The following is a 17,570-nucleotide window of genomic DNA, read 5'->3' as shown; positions in this document are numbered from 1 at the left end:
TTCCTCAACTTGAATGGACTTGCATGGCGCGCTAAATTTCAAGGGTTAATTCTTTGTTTACCTCTGAAGTCGTGTGGCGCGCAGAGGTGTTAACCCATTCAACCTCACACAGGGTATCAGCATGGTGCAAAGACAGACAGACAGACAGACACATACACATTAACTACAGCGTTACATGTGTCATGGCCAGTGTCAGGAGGGAGACATTGCAAACCATCTGACTAAAGAATTGGCCCCCAAATAGCAGTTTCTCCAGATACACCCCAAACTTCCATTCACTAGAAGAAACCGTCTGACTGTTCTGTCACAAAATGGCTGTGTCGTGTCTGTGACTCATTAATGACATGCTATTTTATCAAATTGATTATCTAATGTTTAATTGATTACGTGATTGAATTAAATCGTGCAACAATTAACTAATTAATAACCTGGGGCACCACGGAGATGTTTATTTAAGGAGTTCCGTCTTCTGAATTAACTCTTAGCGATCTAAAGATCTTTTGCATTTCAGTCATCAATCGGTCATTAATTATTCTTTACCTTCTCAGTCTCATCTGAACGTCGTAAAATTCTTGGTTATCTGCACGAACCCTTGTTTCCATTATCAGCAATATACAAATTGGCTTAATTATTTATTTACTAACTAAATAATCACAGAAATGCTTAACAAACCAACAGTAGATATTGGTTACTAACAATGATAGAGAATTCCCTAGTGGGCTAAGCCGATATGACAGCTTGGTAGACAAAGGAAAGGGGTGGGGACTGAGAGAGCGGGAAAGACAAAATGGATTCACTACAAACAGTCTATAATTATATTCATTGAAATGCTAATCCTTTTCACATGAACGGCCGCTCATTCGAGAATAATTGAAATATATATGTTTGTCTTCTGTTGGAATCCTTGATCGTCCTGTAGGGTTCATCAGAGTCTCTGGTTCACTTTCCCAGAAGTCACGATGTCTTTCGTGGTTGTAGTTGGTACCATTCGGAAATGTTCTCATAGATAGATGCTTCCGCGGTTGTCGGTATTCTCATTCTAGACTTACGTCATTTCTAGCTGCAGACTAGTAATTATGTCTAAGATTTGCTCTTATTCTGTAGTGATCGATAGTCTCAGAGTTGAACCATTTCCAGCCGTGTAGCCAATGCTCCACGTGGTATGGTCTTGTCCTTTGGTAGAGTTATAGTGCATCAGCGACATGTTTTCTAGTCTTAGAAATTCTAACATTTGCAACCTTAGCTTACACCGGGGTTTGCGTGATCTTAACAATTCGAGACGTCCGGCTTACCGTTGGTCTCTTTGGTATGAAATGTAAATTTCGTCACGGGTGGTTTTATACACTTCAGAGAAAAGGGCCGGTCCATGACGCCGACGTAATGTCTATGCTCTCGTGGGCGTGGTTACTGACTTGGTTAACTTTATATAAAAACCCATATTTTCTCATTTAGAAGGTTAACATCAAATTACATCTTTTCACAAATGGTTTCATGTTTAATCACATACGTTTCACAATATTTAGATGTAAACCTGACAGCTGGGAAATGTACACTTTAAGAGATACCGTTATGTGTGTTTCCTGTCCTTCATGAGATCACGATATCACCAAATGAAACACACTCGTCATAACTGTCCTTTGTGTCCACGGACCATTTCCACATTCTCAGAAGTAGAGAAGTTTCATTCTCCCATTTTGGGGCTTAGGAGTTTGGCTAAGTCTAGTTCTTTGTTCTCTCTCTCAATACTGCATGTCCAAAGGGGGAAAGGGTTCCTTCCATGAATTTACGACATGTCGTTAAGTCATAAAACTGTGACGAGAGAGGAACTTCTGTGAGTGTAATGTTTACTGTTCATTTGATTGTTTTTCACTTTTGTGTATTATCTACTTCACTTGCTTTGGCAATGTTAACATGTTTCCCATGCCAATAAAGCCCCTTGAATTGAAATGGGATGGGGGCGCCTATGATACCCCCAGGGCACATGACAGCTGAATGGTATTTTTCCAGTCACTGCACTGAATGTGCTCATTCAAGTACAGTACATGACCAAAAGTATGTGGACACGAACATCTCATTCCAAAATCATTGGCATTAATATGGAGTTGGTCCCCCCTTTGCTCCTATAACAGCCTCCACTCTTCTGGGAAGGCTTTTCACTAGATATTGGAACATTGCTGCAGGGACTTGCTTCCATTCACCCTTGCGCATTAGTGAGGTCAGGCGCTGGTGTTGGTCAAGTCTCTGCAGGCCAGTCAAGTTCTTCCACACCGATCTCGACAAACCATTTCTGTATGGACCTTGCTTTGTGCACGGGGGCATTGCCATGCTGAAACACTAAAGGGCATTCCCCAAACTGTTGCCACAAAGTTAGAAGTACAGAATCATCTAGAACAGTGATCACCAACCTTTTCTGAGTCAAGATCACTTTCTGAGTCAAAATGCATGCCGAGATCTACTGCTCAGACTTAAAAAATGTAAGCCTATGCAACATAAACCAATTAAAAACAGTACCGTAGCAATGAGGTTTGTGCAGTAAGCTATAGGCTCAATACATTATCACCGCATATTGGCTTTGCTTGAATTTACCTGCCAATGCATTGTTTGGGACATTTTTTTTAATTGATTTAAAAAATTGAGGTAGGCTATATGATCACACCGGTAATAGCTCCATTGTATGTGAGAGGCACAGCTGAGTGAGCATACATTTAAATAATTAGCTTTTTATTTTACTGGACTGATGGTGCTTGCATCTGATGGTCAGTCTCAGCGGTGAGAAGAGAGGAGAATGAGGGTTCCCCTCAACATCCCTTCACTCCCCCTTTCCTCCACTGATACTGACCAAAAAGGGACACTGTCTTCCAGCTGATAGCGAAACTCGAGTCGCGCCGCATTATTTCTGCCTCATGCACAAATTCATGTTGTTACTCATATGAACAGAGAAAGTGAAATATTCCTCGATATTAAAAGACCCAAGTTGCTAATAATAACAACGCAAGCCTATAGATACAGTTTCCTACTCATTCAGTACTGCTGCACTGCTTTTTGTAGCGCTGAGTGGAAATGGGAACAAGGCACATTTTATGGCATATCAAAGTGTTGACAATGCTGACTAAGAACTTACCCTCACTCATAAAAACAGCAGCTCTTTTCTGTATTTGTTGACAGTCTCTCTCTAGTCATGGTTTTGAAATCTCACAGTATCAATTTTGCCATAGCTTTCTTTTATGCCTGCCTCGTTACTGCAGACTCGGTCATCTGAGCAATCTGATTGGCCAGCGGTGGCATAGTGCACTTGGATTTCCTCTCCAGGCCCTCCGGGAAGGCAGAGTTTGTGCAGAATTGTTTGGCGACCGTCTAGAAATGTCTTGGAGATCGACAAGTCGATCGCGATCAACTGGATGGTGACCTCTGGTCTAGAATGTCATTCGATGCTGTAGCTTTAAGATTTCCCTTCACTGGAACTAAGTGATCTAGCCCGAACCATGAAAACAGCCTCAGACCATTATTCCTCCTCCACCAAACTTTACATTTAGCTCTATGCATTCAGGCAGGTAGCGTTCCCCTGGCATCCGCAAAACTCTGATTCGTCCGTCAGACTGCAAGATGGTGAAGCGTGATTCATCACTCCAGAGAACCCATTTCCACTGCTCCAGAGTCCAATGGCAGTGAGTTTTACACCACTCCAGCCGACGCTTGGCATTGCGCATGCTGATCTTAGGCTTGTGTGCGGCTGCTCGGCCATGGAAACCCATTTCATGCAGCTCCTGACAAAGTTATTGTGCTGACGTTGCTTTCAAAGGTAGTTTGTGTTAACTCGAAATGACACAACGACCAGGTTCCAGTTTAACAAGTTTACTATACTATATGAACACACTGCAAGTAGCCATTACACTCAAGGCCAGGTCCATCAAAGACAAGACTTCCTGCGCATGCGCACTCTTGACTCAGTGATAGCTCCGTAATAGCAGAAGTATAGGGATACTTAAAACATGAACTTAACAGTTTGGAACTCAGTTGCAACACTCACTACTGAGGTCAGATGAAGTGCTTCAGCAGTTGGCTGTCCCGTTCTGTGAGCTAGTGTGGCCTACCACTTCAGGCTGAGCCGTTGTTGCTCCTAGATGTTTCCACTTCACAATAACAGCACTTACAATTGACAGGGGCAGCTCTAGCAGAGTTAGAAAGATGGCATTCTATGACGGTGCCACGTTGAAAGTCCCTGAGCTCTTCAGTAAGGCCATTCAACTAACAATGTTTGTCGATGGAGATTGCATAGCTGTGTGCTCGATTTTATACACCTGTCAGCAACGGTTGTGGCTGAAATGGCTGAATCCACAAATTTTTAAGGTGAGTCCGCATACTTTTGAATATATCGTGTACCTCTGTGTAATTTCATAGTAAAGTTGGTGTAAGGGGACCCATGGTTTTTATGTTTCTCTCAGCAGTTGCCTCGGACGGTAGGGCCCACTTCTCAGCATTGATATCACCAGCATTACATTCTGTGTGCTGTTTACTTTAGTACCAAAGGAATCCTTACAAAACGCTGTGCTGTGTTGGTGGAAGACCTGTTTGACTGTGTTTTATTTATCAGGTGCTGCTGATGCAGGTTTAGGTTCTGTTTGTGAATCAGTCAATTTCCCCCGCTGTGGATGAAAGAGAAGGACCATGACAATAACTGCCGGTGCAGAACATTAAAGCCATACATAACCTCTACAAACACATTATCCTGTACTAGCAGCCTATTGTAGTGTACATTTAATGTGATTTAACAATACAATACAGTAAGTAGGGCATGAGGACAGCTGCTCGGTATGTGTATTTTTCAATCTCAGGTTAACATTATACAAAAGGCAGAACTGCAGCATTTGAAATGCTATAGATGCGCAAAATAATTTCTAATATCCATTGTTATAGTCACAGCTGCATAGTGCATATGTTATTGCACTCATTACATTGAGAAAAGATGGCACATAGAGTTGGTCTGGGTCTAGTTCTCAGTCTCACAATGCTTTTGTAGAGGACCTTGGTTGGTTTCGAAACCTGTCCTAGACCAATCCCCAGAACCTGTCTTTAAGAGAGGAGGCTATCTGTAATCTGAGCCATATCTATGCCAGTTCAGACATACAATACAATCTAGGAAAATGTGGTCATGTTTGCTGTCGCGGTATGGGTACAAAGCCTCAACCACATGACAAGCTAGGAGGAGCACAATATGATGTTAACCACAGGAGATACCAGAGAGGACTTTCCCCTACTATACCAATGACGGAGGAGAGGAGAGCGAGCTGTAGCTTAGTGGGCTTGATTCTATTACCTTAGATCTATTGTATTAAAGAGAGGGCAGGAAAGGGGGATGGAGGAAAGAAGGGATGAATGTGTTACTGGCTGCTGTGGTAATGGCCTATAGCGGTTTAGAGACTCAAACAAATAGATGCCAAAGGAAGAAATGCTTCCCATCAAGGTTTTCAGCTCTGCTGCGTAGACCAGTGGAAATGTTTGGGAGGTAGGGTGTGTGTGCGTGCCCAGTTTCCCGTGGTCAGGAAAAACTTCTTGCCCTAAGTACCCTGCTCTACAGGAGGTCAACCTTACCTTGGCAGATGAAAATGGACACACACAGAATCCCCATGCCCAGGCCAGAAATGCAGAGGCTGTGTTTTGAAGAACACTTTGAAGAGCACTGTCCCTACAGGAGTTGTATTTCTTTATTCATTACTAACTCCAAATTCAATATTGTTGACCTGTGTACAGATACACTGTTTGCATTTATTATGGATCCCCATTAGCTGATCCCAAGGCAGCAGCTACTGTCCTGGGGTCAAGCAAAATTAGGGCAGTTGTACAATTTAAAAAACATTACAATACATGTGTGCTCCCGAGTGGTGCAGCAGTCTAAGACACTGCATCACAGTGCTAGATGTGTCACTACAAACCGTGGTTCGATTCCAGGCGGTATCACAACCGGCTGTATTTGGGAGTCTCATAGGGTGGCGCACAATTGGCCCAATGTTATCCTGGGTAGGCCGTCATTGTAAATAAGAATTTGTTCTTAACTGATTTGTCTAGTTAAATCAATTAAGGTTAAATACTACCACGTATCTACAACACAAAATCCATGTGTACGTGTGTGTGTAGTGCTTATGTTATCGCATGTGTATGTCTGTGCTTATGTTTGTGTTGCTTCACAGTCCCCGCTGTTCCATAAAGTGTTTTTAAAATTAACATTTTACTGCTTGCATGAGTTACTTGATGTGAAATAGAATTCCATGCAGTCATAGCTCTATGTAGTACTGTGTCTATGTAGTACTATGCCATAGTCTGTCCTGGACTTGGGGACTGTGAAGAGACCTATGGTGGCATGTCTTGTGGGGTATGCATTAGAGGTCGACCGGTTAATCGGCATAGGCCCTGATAAAATCGCCCATGTCAAGTTTTCATAACAATCGGTAATCGGCATTTTTGGACGCCGATTTACATTGCACTCCACGAGACTACATGGCAGGCTGACTACCTGTTACGCGAGTGCAGCAGGGAGCCATGGTAAGTTGCTAGCTAGCATTAAACTTATCTTATGAAAAACAGTCAATCTTAACATAATCACTTGTTAACTACACATGGTTGATGATATTACTAGTTTAACTAGCTTTTCCTGCGTTGCAAATAATCAATGTGGTGATTGTTAATTTCTCATCATATCACAGCAGTTTGGGCTGCCTGGCTCGTTGCATACTGTGTGAAGACCATTTCTTCCTAACAAAGACCGTAATTAATTTGCCAGAATTTGACATAATTAGGACATAACATTGAAGGTGGTGCAATGTAATAGCAATATTTAGACTGGATGCCACCCGTTCGATAAAATACGGAATGGTTCCGTTTTTCACTGAAAGAATAAACGTTTTGTTTTCGAAATGATAGTTTCCGGATTTGACCATATTAATGACCTAAGGCTCGTATTTCTGTGTTTTATTATATTATAATTAAGTCTATGATTTGATAGAGCAGTCTGACTGAGCGGTGGTAGGCAGCAGCAGGCTCTTAAGCATTCATTCAAACAGCACTTTCCCCACTTCTCAATGCTTGAAGCACAGCGCTGTTTATGACTTCAAGCCTATCAACTCCCGAGATTAGGCTGGCAATGCTATAGTGCCTATAAGAACATCCAATAGTCAAAAGTATATGAAATACAAATGGTATAGAGAGAAATAGTCCTATAATTCCTATAATAACTACAACCTAACTTCTTAACTGGGAATATTGAAGACTCATGTTTAAAGAAACCACCAGCTTTCATATGTTCTCATGTTCTGAGCAAGGAACTTAAGCGTTAGCTTTTTTACATGGCACATATTGCACTTTTACTTTCTTCTCCAACACTGTTTTTTGCATAATTTAAACCAAATTGAACATGTTTCATTATTTATTTGAGACTAAATAGATTTTAATTTGTGTTATATTAAGTTAAAATTAGTGTTCTTTCAGTATTGTTGTAATTGTCATTATTACACATATATATATATATATATATATCTCGATCGACCAATTTTAATTGGTATCAGCTTTTCTTGGTCCTCCAATAATTGGTATTGGCGTTGAAAAATCATAATCGGTCGACCTCTAGTATGCATGGGTGTCAGAGCTGTGTGCCAGTAGTTCAAACAGACAGTTTTGTGCATTCAACATGTCAATAAATCTCACAAATAAAAGTAGTGATGAAGTCAATTTCTCCTCCACTTTGATATGATTAATGTTAGCTCTGTGTACATCCAAGGGCCAGCCGTGCTCCCCTGTTCTGAGCCAATTGCAATTTTCCTAAGTCCCTCTTTGTGGCTCCTGACCAAACGACTGAACAGTAGTCCAGATGCGACAAAACTAGGTCCTGTAGGACCTTCCTTGTTGATAGTGCTGTTAAGAAGACAGACACTCTTTATTATGGTCCTGGTCAGTCCCTGGATGGGAGACCAGATGCTGCTGGAAGTGGTGTTGGAGGGCCAGTAGGAGGCACTCTTTCCTCTGGTCTAAAAAAATATCCCAATGCCCCAGGGCAGTGATTGGGGACACTGTCCTGTATAGGGTGCTGTCTTTCGGATGGGACGTTAAACGGGTGTCCTGACTCTCTGAGGTCATTAAAGATCCCATGGCACTTATCGTAAGAGTAGGGGTGTTAACCCCGGTGTCCTGGCCAAATTCCCATTCTGGCCCTCAAACCATCATGGTCACCTAATAATCCCCAGTTTACAATTGGCGCATTCATCCCCCTCCTCTCCCCTGTAACTATTCCCCAGGTCGTTGCTGCAAATGAGAACATGTTCTCAGTCAACTTACCTGGTAAAATAACGGTAAAATAAAAAATTATGGACAGACTTCTTCCCATCTTAGATACTGTTGTATCAATATGTTTTGACACTGACAGTTTTCAATCCAGGGTTACTCCAAGCAGTTTAGTCACCTCAACGTGGTAAATTTCCACATTATTGATTACAATGCTTTTAGTTTTTGAAATATTTAGGACTAACTTATTCCTTTGTTAAGCCTTGCAGTCATTTCAGTTGCTGTAGTAGCTGACATGTATAGTGTTGAGTCATCCGCATTCATAGACGCACTGGCTTTACTCAGTCAGTGGCATGTCGTTCGTAAAAAATTTAAAAAGCAAGGGGCCAAGACACCTGCCCTGGGGAATTCCTGATTCTACCTGGATTGTGTTTGAGAGGCTTCCATTAAAGAACACCCTCTATGTTCTGTTAGACAGGTAACTCTTTATCCACAATATGTGACTCTACACCTGGATTCAGTCTTATGTAGCAACATTTGAATTTCTTTTTTTATTTTTACATTGGATAAAAGTAGAGACTCATACCATTGTAGCTCTATCATACACTGCATTTGAGGAAACAACATTTACATTACATTTAAGTCATTTAGCAGACGCTCTTATCTAGAGCGACTTACAAATTGGTGCATATGACATCCAGTGGAACAGCCACTTTACAATAGTGCATCTAAATCTTTTAAGGGGGGGGGGGTCAGAAGGATTGCTTTATCCTATCCTAGGTATTCCTTAAAGAGGTGGGGTTTCAGGTGTCTCCGTAAGGTGGTGATTGACTCCGCTGTCCTGGCGTCGTGAGGGAGTTTGTTCCACCATTGGGGTGCCAGAGCAGCGAACAGTTTTGACTGGGCTGAGCGGGAACTGTACTTCCTCAGTGGTAGGGAGGCGAGCAGGCCAGAGGTGGATGAACGCAGTGCCCTTGTTTGGGTGTAGGGCTTGATCAGAGCCTGAAGGTACTGAGGTGCCGTTCCCCTCACAGCTCCGTAGGCAAGCACCATAGTCTTGTAGCGGATGCGAGCTTCAACTGGAAGCCAGTGGAGAGAGCAGAGGAGCGGGGTGACGTGAGAGAACTTGGGAAGGTTGAACACCAGACGGGCTGCGGCGTTCTGGATGAGTTGTAGGGGTTTAATGGCACAGGCAGGGAGCCCAGCCAACAGCGAGTTGCAGTAATCCAGACGGGAGATGACAAGTGCCTGGATTAGGACCTGCGCCGCTTCCTGTGTGAGGCAGGGTCGTACTCTGCGGATGTTGTAGAGCATGAACCTACAGGAACGGGCCACCGCCTTGATGTTAGTTGAGAACGACAGGGTGTTGTCCAGGATCACGCCAAGGTTCTTAGCGCTCTGGGAGGAGGACACAATGGAGTTGTCAACCGTGATGGCGAGATCATGGAACGGGCAGTCCTTCCCCGGGAGGAAGAGCAGCTCCGTCTTGCCGAGGTTCAGCTTGAGGTGGTGATCCGTCATCCACACTGATATGTCTGCCAGACATGCAGAGATGCGATTCGCCACCTGGTCATCAGAAGGGGGAAAGGAGAAGATTAATTGTGTGTCGTCTGCATAGCAATGATAGGAGAGACCATGTGAGGTTATGACAGAGCCAAGTGACTTGGTGTGTAGCGAGAATAGGAGAGGGCCTAGAACAGAGCCCTGGGGGACACCAGTGGTGAGAGCACGTGGTGAGGAGACAGATTCTCGCCACGCCACCTGGTAGGAGCGACCTGTCAGGTAGGACGCAATCCAAGCGTGGGCCGCGCCGGAGATGCCCAACTCGGAGAGGGTGGAGAGGAGGATCTGATGGTTCACAGTATCGAAGGCAGCCGATAGGTCTAGAAGGATGAGAGCAGAGGAGAGAGAGTTAGCTTTAGCAGTGCGGAGCGCCTCCGTGATACAGAGAAGAGCAGTCTCAGTTGAATGACTAGACTTGAAACCTGACTGATTTGGATCAAGAAGGTCATTCTGAGAGAGATAGCAGGAGAGCTGGCCAAGGACGGCACGTTCAAGAGTTTTGGAGAGAAAAGAAAGAAGGGATACTGGTCTGTAGTTGTTGACATCGGAGGGATCGAGTGTAGGTTTTTTCAGAAGGGGTGCAACTCTCGCTCTCTTGAAGACGGAAGGGACGTAGCCAGCGGTCAAGGATGAGTTGATGAGCGAGGTGAGGTAAGGGAGAAGGTCTCCGGAAATGGTCTGGAGAAGAGAGGAGGGGATAGGGTCAAGCGGGCAGGTTGTTGGGCGGCCGGCCGTCACAAGACGCAAGATTTCATCTGGAGAGAGAGGGGAGAAAGAGGTCAGAGCACAGGGTGGGGCAGTGTGAGCAGAACCAGCGGTGTCGTTTGACTTAGCAAACGAGGATCGGATGTCGTCGACCTTCTTTTCAAAATGGTTGACGAAGTCATCTGCAGAGAGGGAGGAGGTGGAGGAGGATTCAGGAGGGAGGAGAAGGTGGCAAAGAGCTTCCTAGGGTTAGAGGCAGATGCTTGGAATTTAGAGTGGTAGAAAGTGGCTTTAGCAGCAGAGACAGAAGAGGAAAATGTAGAGAGGAGGGAGTGAAAGGATGCCAGGTCCGCAGGGAGGCGAGTTTTCCTCCATTTCCGCTCGGCTGCCCGGAGCCCTGTTCTGTGAGCTCGCAATGAGTCGTCGAGCCACGGAGCGGGAGGGGAGGACCGAGCCGGCCTGGAGGATAGGGGACGTAGAGAGTCAAAGGATGCAGAAAGGGAGGAGAGGAGGGTTGAGGAGGCAGAATCAGGAGAACGGGAAAGGACAACGGGATAAAGGACAAGTAATTATGCTTTGAACATTGATCAACTTGTAATCTCACTTTTGAGAACCATCTTTTAAATGTTTTGGTACCACTATTGGAGAGCCCTTTGTCTACACCCATTCAGCATGGTTCACAACCTCTTAAGCTGTAGCCCCACCCATCTCTTTAATGGTTGATCTGTGCGTTCTGGGTTGATCCCAGCTACTTCCAGACATCTAAGAGAGAGAACAGCTCACTGAACATTACTCGCCCTAGCAGAGCTGGTTAGGCTGTTATGTTATCCAGAGTGTTGGTGACTACAACTGTGCTGTCAGATTGTCCGTTCGTAAATTCAGAGGACGCTGGACGCTCTGGCCAATAAGTAGGGTTGTTCCAAAAGCTCTGACCTCACAATGACAGTCAAGCACCCAAGCTAACTGGCTAACATTGGCTAGCTACTTCCAGACACATAGTGAGAGAACACCCCACTCTGACCATTTTACTCCCCCTAGCAGAGCTGGTTAGGCAGTTTTCATGTTATCCAGAGCATTGGTAACTGTGCTGCTAACAACAATTGAATTACGCTTTGTTGCCGATGTTTACTGACACAGGACATATTCAACGGGTGTTGAGCATTCAAAAATCCATCAATTTTGACTTTTGTTAAGAAATGTAGCTAGATAGCTAGCCATGTAAACAATGAATCCCACCGCATGACGTAACGTTAGTTAGCAAGCCAGCCAGCTAACATTAGCTAGCTAGATAACAGTATACTAACTTGAAATGAAAATACTTTGTCAAAATTAGTTGTCTTTTGTTAAGACATGTAGCTAGCTAAACAATGGACCATAATCACAACTCATGACGTTACTACCCTGCATGAATCTGCAGGTAGCTAACCAACCAGGTTCTATGTCTATAACTAGTCAAGCTAATGTGTCTGAGATACGAAGAATTAGATCATACACAACATTAGCTAGCGACCCAGCCAGCTACAGCCAGCTGACGTTAGCTAGCTAACACTACACTTGAAATGAAACCACTTTCTGTGAATTAGAAATGTGTAATATTTGAGAATGTATCTTACTAGTATACATCATGGTTGGATGTGTCTCCTGTCTGATGCCATGCATGGTTGCCTGTAGTTTGATGTAATCCAGACTGGTGTTTTCTCCATCTCCTTAGCTATCATATTCGAATTCCATTTATTTCTAAACTCTGTCCTCCCAGAAAGTGGAAAGCATACACAAAACGTCAGCTAATGTTAGCTAGCTAACAATACACTTTAACTTGACAATAGGTTTATGCAGTTTTACTACGAGATAAATTTTTAAAATGTAGTGTTTGACACGATTACCTAGACATACTGACAAGCTCCAATAGAGAGACGCATGCTATATGGCAGACCAATCCAAACTCATCTCTCAGCATGTCCAGCCCACTCATCTCAGCTAATCATTGCTAGCGGGAAGGTTGCTCTCTTTCTGTGGCTAAACCAACTAGGCTGTTTTTACAGGTGGCAAACGAGTTTGATATTAAGGCACATAAACGTTCACATGTTCGAGAAGGTATTTCTGCCAAAAATGCATTTTGATTTAAAAAATGTACGATCATACCGCTCTCCTGTGAAGTCGTGACTTGCGACATACTCCAAGTTTCCTGAATCGGGTCATATATAGCAGGGGGTGTAAAGCCGTAACAAATGCAGTTGGAAGTCAGAAGTTTACATACACCTTAGCCAAATACATTTAAACTCAGTTTTTCACAATTCCTGATATTAAATCCTAGTAAAGATTCCCTGTCTTAGGTCAGTTAGGATGACCAATTTATTTTAAGAATGTGAAAAGTCAGAGTAATAGTAGAGAGAGTCATTTATTTCAGCTTTTATTTCTTTCATCACATTCCCAGTGGGTCAAGTTTACATTCACTCAATTAGCATTGCCTTTAAATTGTTTAACTTTGGTCAAACGTTTCAGGGAGCTTTCCACAAGCTTCCCACAATAAGTTTGGTGAATTTTGTCCCATTCCTCCTGACAGAGCTGGTGTAACTGAGTCAGGTTTGTAGGCCTCCTTGCTCGCACACGCTTTTTCAGTTCTGCTTTTTCAGGTCTCGGCTTTGTGATGGCCACTCCAATACCTTGACTTTTTTGTCCTTAAGCCATTTTGCCACAACTTTGGGAGTATGCTTGGGGTCATTGTCCATTTGGAAGACCCATTTGCAACCAAGCTTTAACTTCCTGACTGATGTCTTGATGTTGCTTCAATATATCCACATAATTGTCCTCCCTCATGATGCCATCTATTTTCATCTATTTTGTGAAGTGCACCAGTCCCTCCTGCAGCAAGGCACCCCCACAACATGATGCTGCCACCCCGTGCTTCACGGTTGGGATGGTGTTCTTCGGCTTGCAAGCCTCCCCCTTATTCCTCCAAACATAACCATCATTATGGCCAAACAGTTATTTTGGTTTCATCAGACCAGAGGACATTTCTCCAAAAAGTACAATCTTTGTCCCAATGTGCAGTTGCAAACCGTAGTCTGGCTTTTTTATGCCGGTTTTGGAGCAGTGGCTTCTTTCTTGCTGAGCGGCCTTTCAGATACTTTTGTACCTGTTTCCTCCAGCATCTTCACAAGGTCCTTTGCTGTTGTTCTGGGATTGATTTGCACTTTTCGCACCACAGTACGTTCATCTCCAGGAGACAGAACACGTCTCCTTCCTGAGTGGTATGACGGCTGCGTGGTCCCATGGTGTTTATACTTGGGTACTATTGTTTGTACAGATGAACGTGGTACCTTCAGGTGTTTGGAAATTTCTCCCAAGGATGAATCAGACTTGTGGAGGTCTACAATTTTTTTCCTGTGGTCTTGGCTGATTTCTTTAGATTTTCCCATGATGTCAAGCAAAGAGGCACTGAGTTTGAAGGTAGGCCTTGAAATACATCCACAGGTACACCTCCAATTGACTCAAATTATGTCAATTAGCCTACCAGAACCTTCTAAAGCCATGACATAATTTTCCAAGCCGTTTAAAGGCACAGTCAACTTAGTGTATGTAAACGTCTGACCCACTGGAATTGTGATACAGTGAATTATAGGTGAAATAATCTGTCTGTAAACAATTGTTGGAAAAATGACTTGTCATACACAAAGTAGATGTCCTAACCGACTTACCTAACTATAGTTTCACAAGAAATTTGTGGAGTGGTTGAAAAACAAGTTTTAATGACTCCAACCTAAGTGTATGTAAACTTCCGACTTCAATTGTACGTTTTTCCAGCAGCAGACAAGTTATATTTGCATGATGTAGCATGATTCATCATTACCGTTTTGTTTCATTCATGTGGCAGACCAATACCTCACAAGGCTTCTTCTCTCTAAGCTGAGACCTTGAAACTGAGATATTTTGTTCTCAAAACAAGGTCTGGGCGTACTGCCCAATTGCAGATACATTACATTTACATTTTAGTCATTTAGCAGACACTCTTATCCAGAGCGACTTACAGTAGAGTGCATACATTTTTTTTTTATTACATTTTTTACATTTCATTACATTTTACATACTGAGACAAGGATATCCCTACCGGCCAAACCCTCCCTAACCCGGACGACGCTATGCCAATTGTGCGTCGCCCCACGGACCTCCCGGTTGCGGCCGGCTGCGACAGAGCCTGGGCGCGAACCCAGCCCAGCCTGGGCGCGAACCCAGAGACTCTGGTGGCGCAGCTAGCACTGCGATGCAGTGCCCTAGACCACTGCGCCACCCGGGAGGGTGAGGATTCGTTCAAGGCTGCGTTGAGAGAATGAGTGAGGATTCGGATAAGTGAGGATTCGTTCAATCAGTCACTTGCATGAACACAGAAATTGGTTATTAGAGCAGCACATGAATAGAACACAGAAATTGGTTATTAGAGCAGCACATGAATAGAACACAGAAAAGCACATGTATAAAATGTCCATCACAATATCACATACAGTGGGGCAAAAAAGTATTTTGTCAGCCACCAATTGTGCAAGTTCTCCCACTTAAAAAGATGAGAGAGGCCTGTAATTTTCATCATAGGTACACTTCAACTATGACAGACAAAATGAGAAACAAAATCCAGAAAATCACATTGTAGGATTTGTAATGAATTTATTTGCAAATTATGGTGGAAAATAAGTATGTGGTCACCTACAAACAAGCAAGATTTCTGGCTCTCACAGACCTGTAAGTTCTTCTTTAAGAGGCTGCTCTGTCCTCCACTCGTTACCTGTATTAATTGCACCTGTTTGAACTTGTTATCAGTATAAAAGACACCTGTCCACAACCTCAAACAGTCACACTCCAAACTCCACTATGGCCAAGACCAAAGAGCTGTCAAAGGACACCAGAAACAAAATTGTAGACCTGCACCAGGCTGGGAAGACTGAATCTGCAATAGTTAAGCAGCTTGGTTTGAAGAAATCAACTGTGGGAGCAATTATTAGGAAATGGAAGACATACAAGACCACTAATCTCCCTCGATCTGGGGCTCCACGCAAGATCTCACCCCGTGGGGTCAAAATGATCACAAGAACGGTGAGCAAAAATCCCAGAACCACACGGGGGGACCTAGTGAATGACCTGCAGAGAGCTGGGACCAAAGTAACAAAGCCTACCATCAGCAAGGGCATTGAAGATGAAACGTGGCTGGGTCTTTTCAGCATGACAATGATCCCAAACACACCGCCCGGGCAACGAAGGAGTGGCTTCGCAAGAAGCATTTCAAGGTCCTGGAGTGGCCTAGCCAGTCTCCAGATCTCAACCCCATAGAAAATCTTTGGAGGGAGTTGAAAGTCCGTGTTGCTGGGCAACAGCCCCAAAACATCACTGCTTTAGAGGAGATCTGCATGGAGGAATGGGCCAAAATACCAGCAACAGTGTGTGAAAACCTTGTGAAGACTTACAGAAAATGTTTGACCTCTGTCATTGCCAACAAAGGGTATATAACAAAGTATTGAGAAACTTTTGTTATTGACCAAATACTTATTTTCCACCATAATTTGCAAATAAATTCATAAAAAATCCTACAATGTGATTTTCTGGATTTTTTTCTCTCATTTTGTCTGTCATAGTTGAAGTGTACCTATGATGAAAATTACAGGCCTCTCTCATCTTTTTAAGTGGGAGAACTTGCACAATTGGTGGCTGACCAAATACTTTTTTCCCCCACTGTACATTTATCAAGCATTTCACACAGATACTGAATGTTTGCACCTGGTTGTCTATAGCAGCTTCCCACCAGAATGGGCTTTAGGTGAGGCAGATGAACCTGTAGCCATATTACTTCAACAGTATTTAACATCAGATCCTATCTAAGCTTTACAGGAATGTGGTTCTGAATATAAACGGCCACACCTCCACCTTTTGGCATTTCTGTCTTTTCTGTAGATCTAATAACCATGTATTGCTACCACTGTATCATCAAAGGTATTATCTAAGTGAGTTTCAGAGATTGTCAGAATATGAATGTCATCTGTTACTAGCAAATTTATTGATTTAAATAACCTTATTAATTTGTTTTTATGTTAGTGCAGGGTGAACTGCAAACAGTGGACTTCCTACTAGGGCATACCGCCTCAGTGCTACCAGTATAACTCTGGTTCATAGGCATATGATTACTGTATACAATAGCTGTAGGATCAGCAGAGGCGTTCAGGGTAGTAAGAGGGACATACATTAGGTTACATACATTGTGTCTTCCAACGCCCCTGGGATAATGTACATTTGCTGAAGCATTATGACAACTCAGCGACACAATGGTAGGGATTAAATGAGCTGGGTTTGGGTCATCGATATGTAATTCTCTCAACGCAGCCTTATAATGCTGTGAAAGGATCCAGGAACTTAAATGATTTGGGTGTATCCCAGCCTGCTTTATAATATGAGCTTTGTTTCCAGAAAGTATCTAAATTGTCAAATGTTACACCCACAGAGCTGCAATAGTCTTGTAGCCAGTTATGGAGGGCCAAAAGTTCAAAAGGACAAACACAATATTTCATTGACGAACAGACTAAATGAATGGGCCCCATATGAAACCACACAGAGCATAAAATACTTCCTGGGACCCCCCCCCCCCCCCCCCCTGCTTGGTGTCACTGTGAAATATTATTTACATTTCTCCACTGTCCCATCTGAAATCCTAGTATTTGTGAATGGTGAAGAAGCCTAGTTTTGGATATGGATACTCAGTGATTGAAAGGGGATCTGAAAACACTATAGGCCTTTATCGAAGGTTGTTTCTTATACAACTATGTTAAAAGCAGACTACAGCACATGTAATAACTATTAAGACACATCCATGTTGTAATCAGATCTGGATATAAGGTGACTGGCTGTGTGAAGTTGGAGAGTGGACTTATCCCTGTGTACCAAAATGGCTAGGGGAACTCTTGTGACATGTATTGTCCTCTGCTATGTTACTCCCTTGTTCCCTCTCTCTCAGGGAGGAGGAGGATGGGGGTGGCGGGAGTGAGGGATAGTCTGTT

The 17,570-nt window shown here is 43.4% G+C and overlaps 1 protein-coding gene across 2 annotated transcripts in view; it reads left to right on the top strand.

Moving 5' to 3' along the window:
* The window catches only part of LOC129822605 (Golgi SNAP receptor complex member 1), a 53,676-nt gene that overhangs the window by 11,175 nt on the left and 24,931 nt on the right, over positions 1-17,570 (top strand). The gene's annotated exons all lie outside the window — the stretch shown is intronic.

This window comes from Salvelinus fontinalis, chromosome 24, assembly GCF_029448725.1.
Source record: "Salvelinus fontinalis isolate EN_2023a chromosome 24, ASM2944872v1, whole genome shotgun sequence".
NCBI classification, from domain to species: Eukaryota; Metazoa; Chordata; class Actinopteri; order Salmoniformes; family Salmonidae; genus Salvelinus; species Salvelinus fontinalis.
This window is presented reverse-complemented; position numbering and strand designations above follow the sequence as displayed.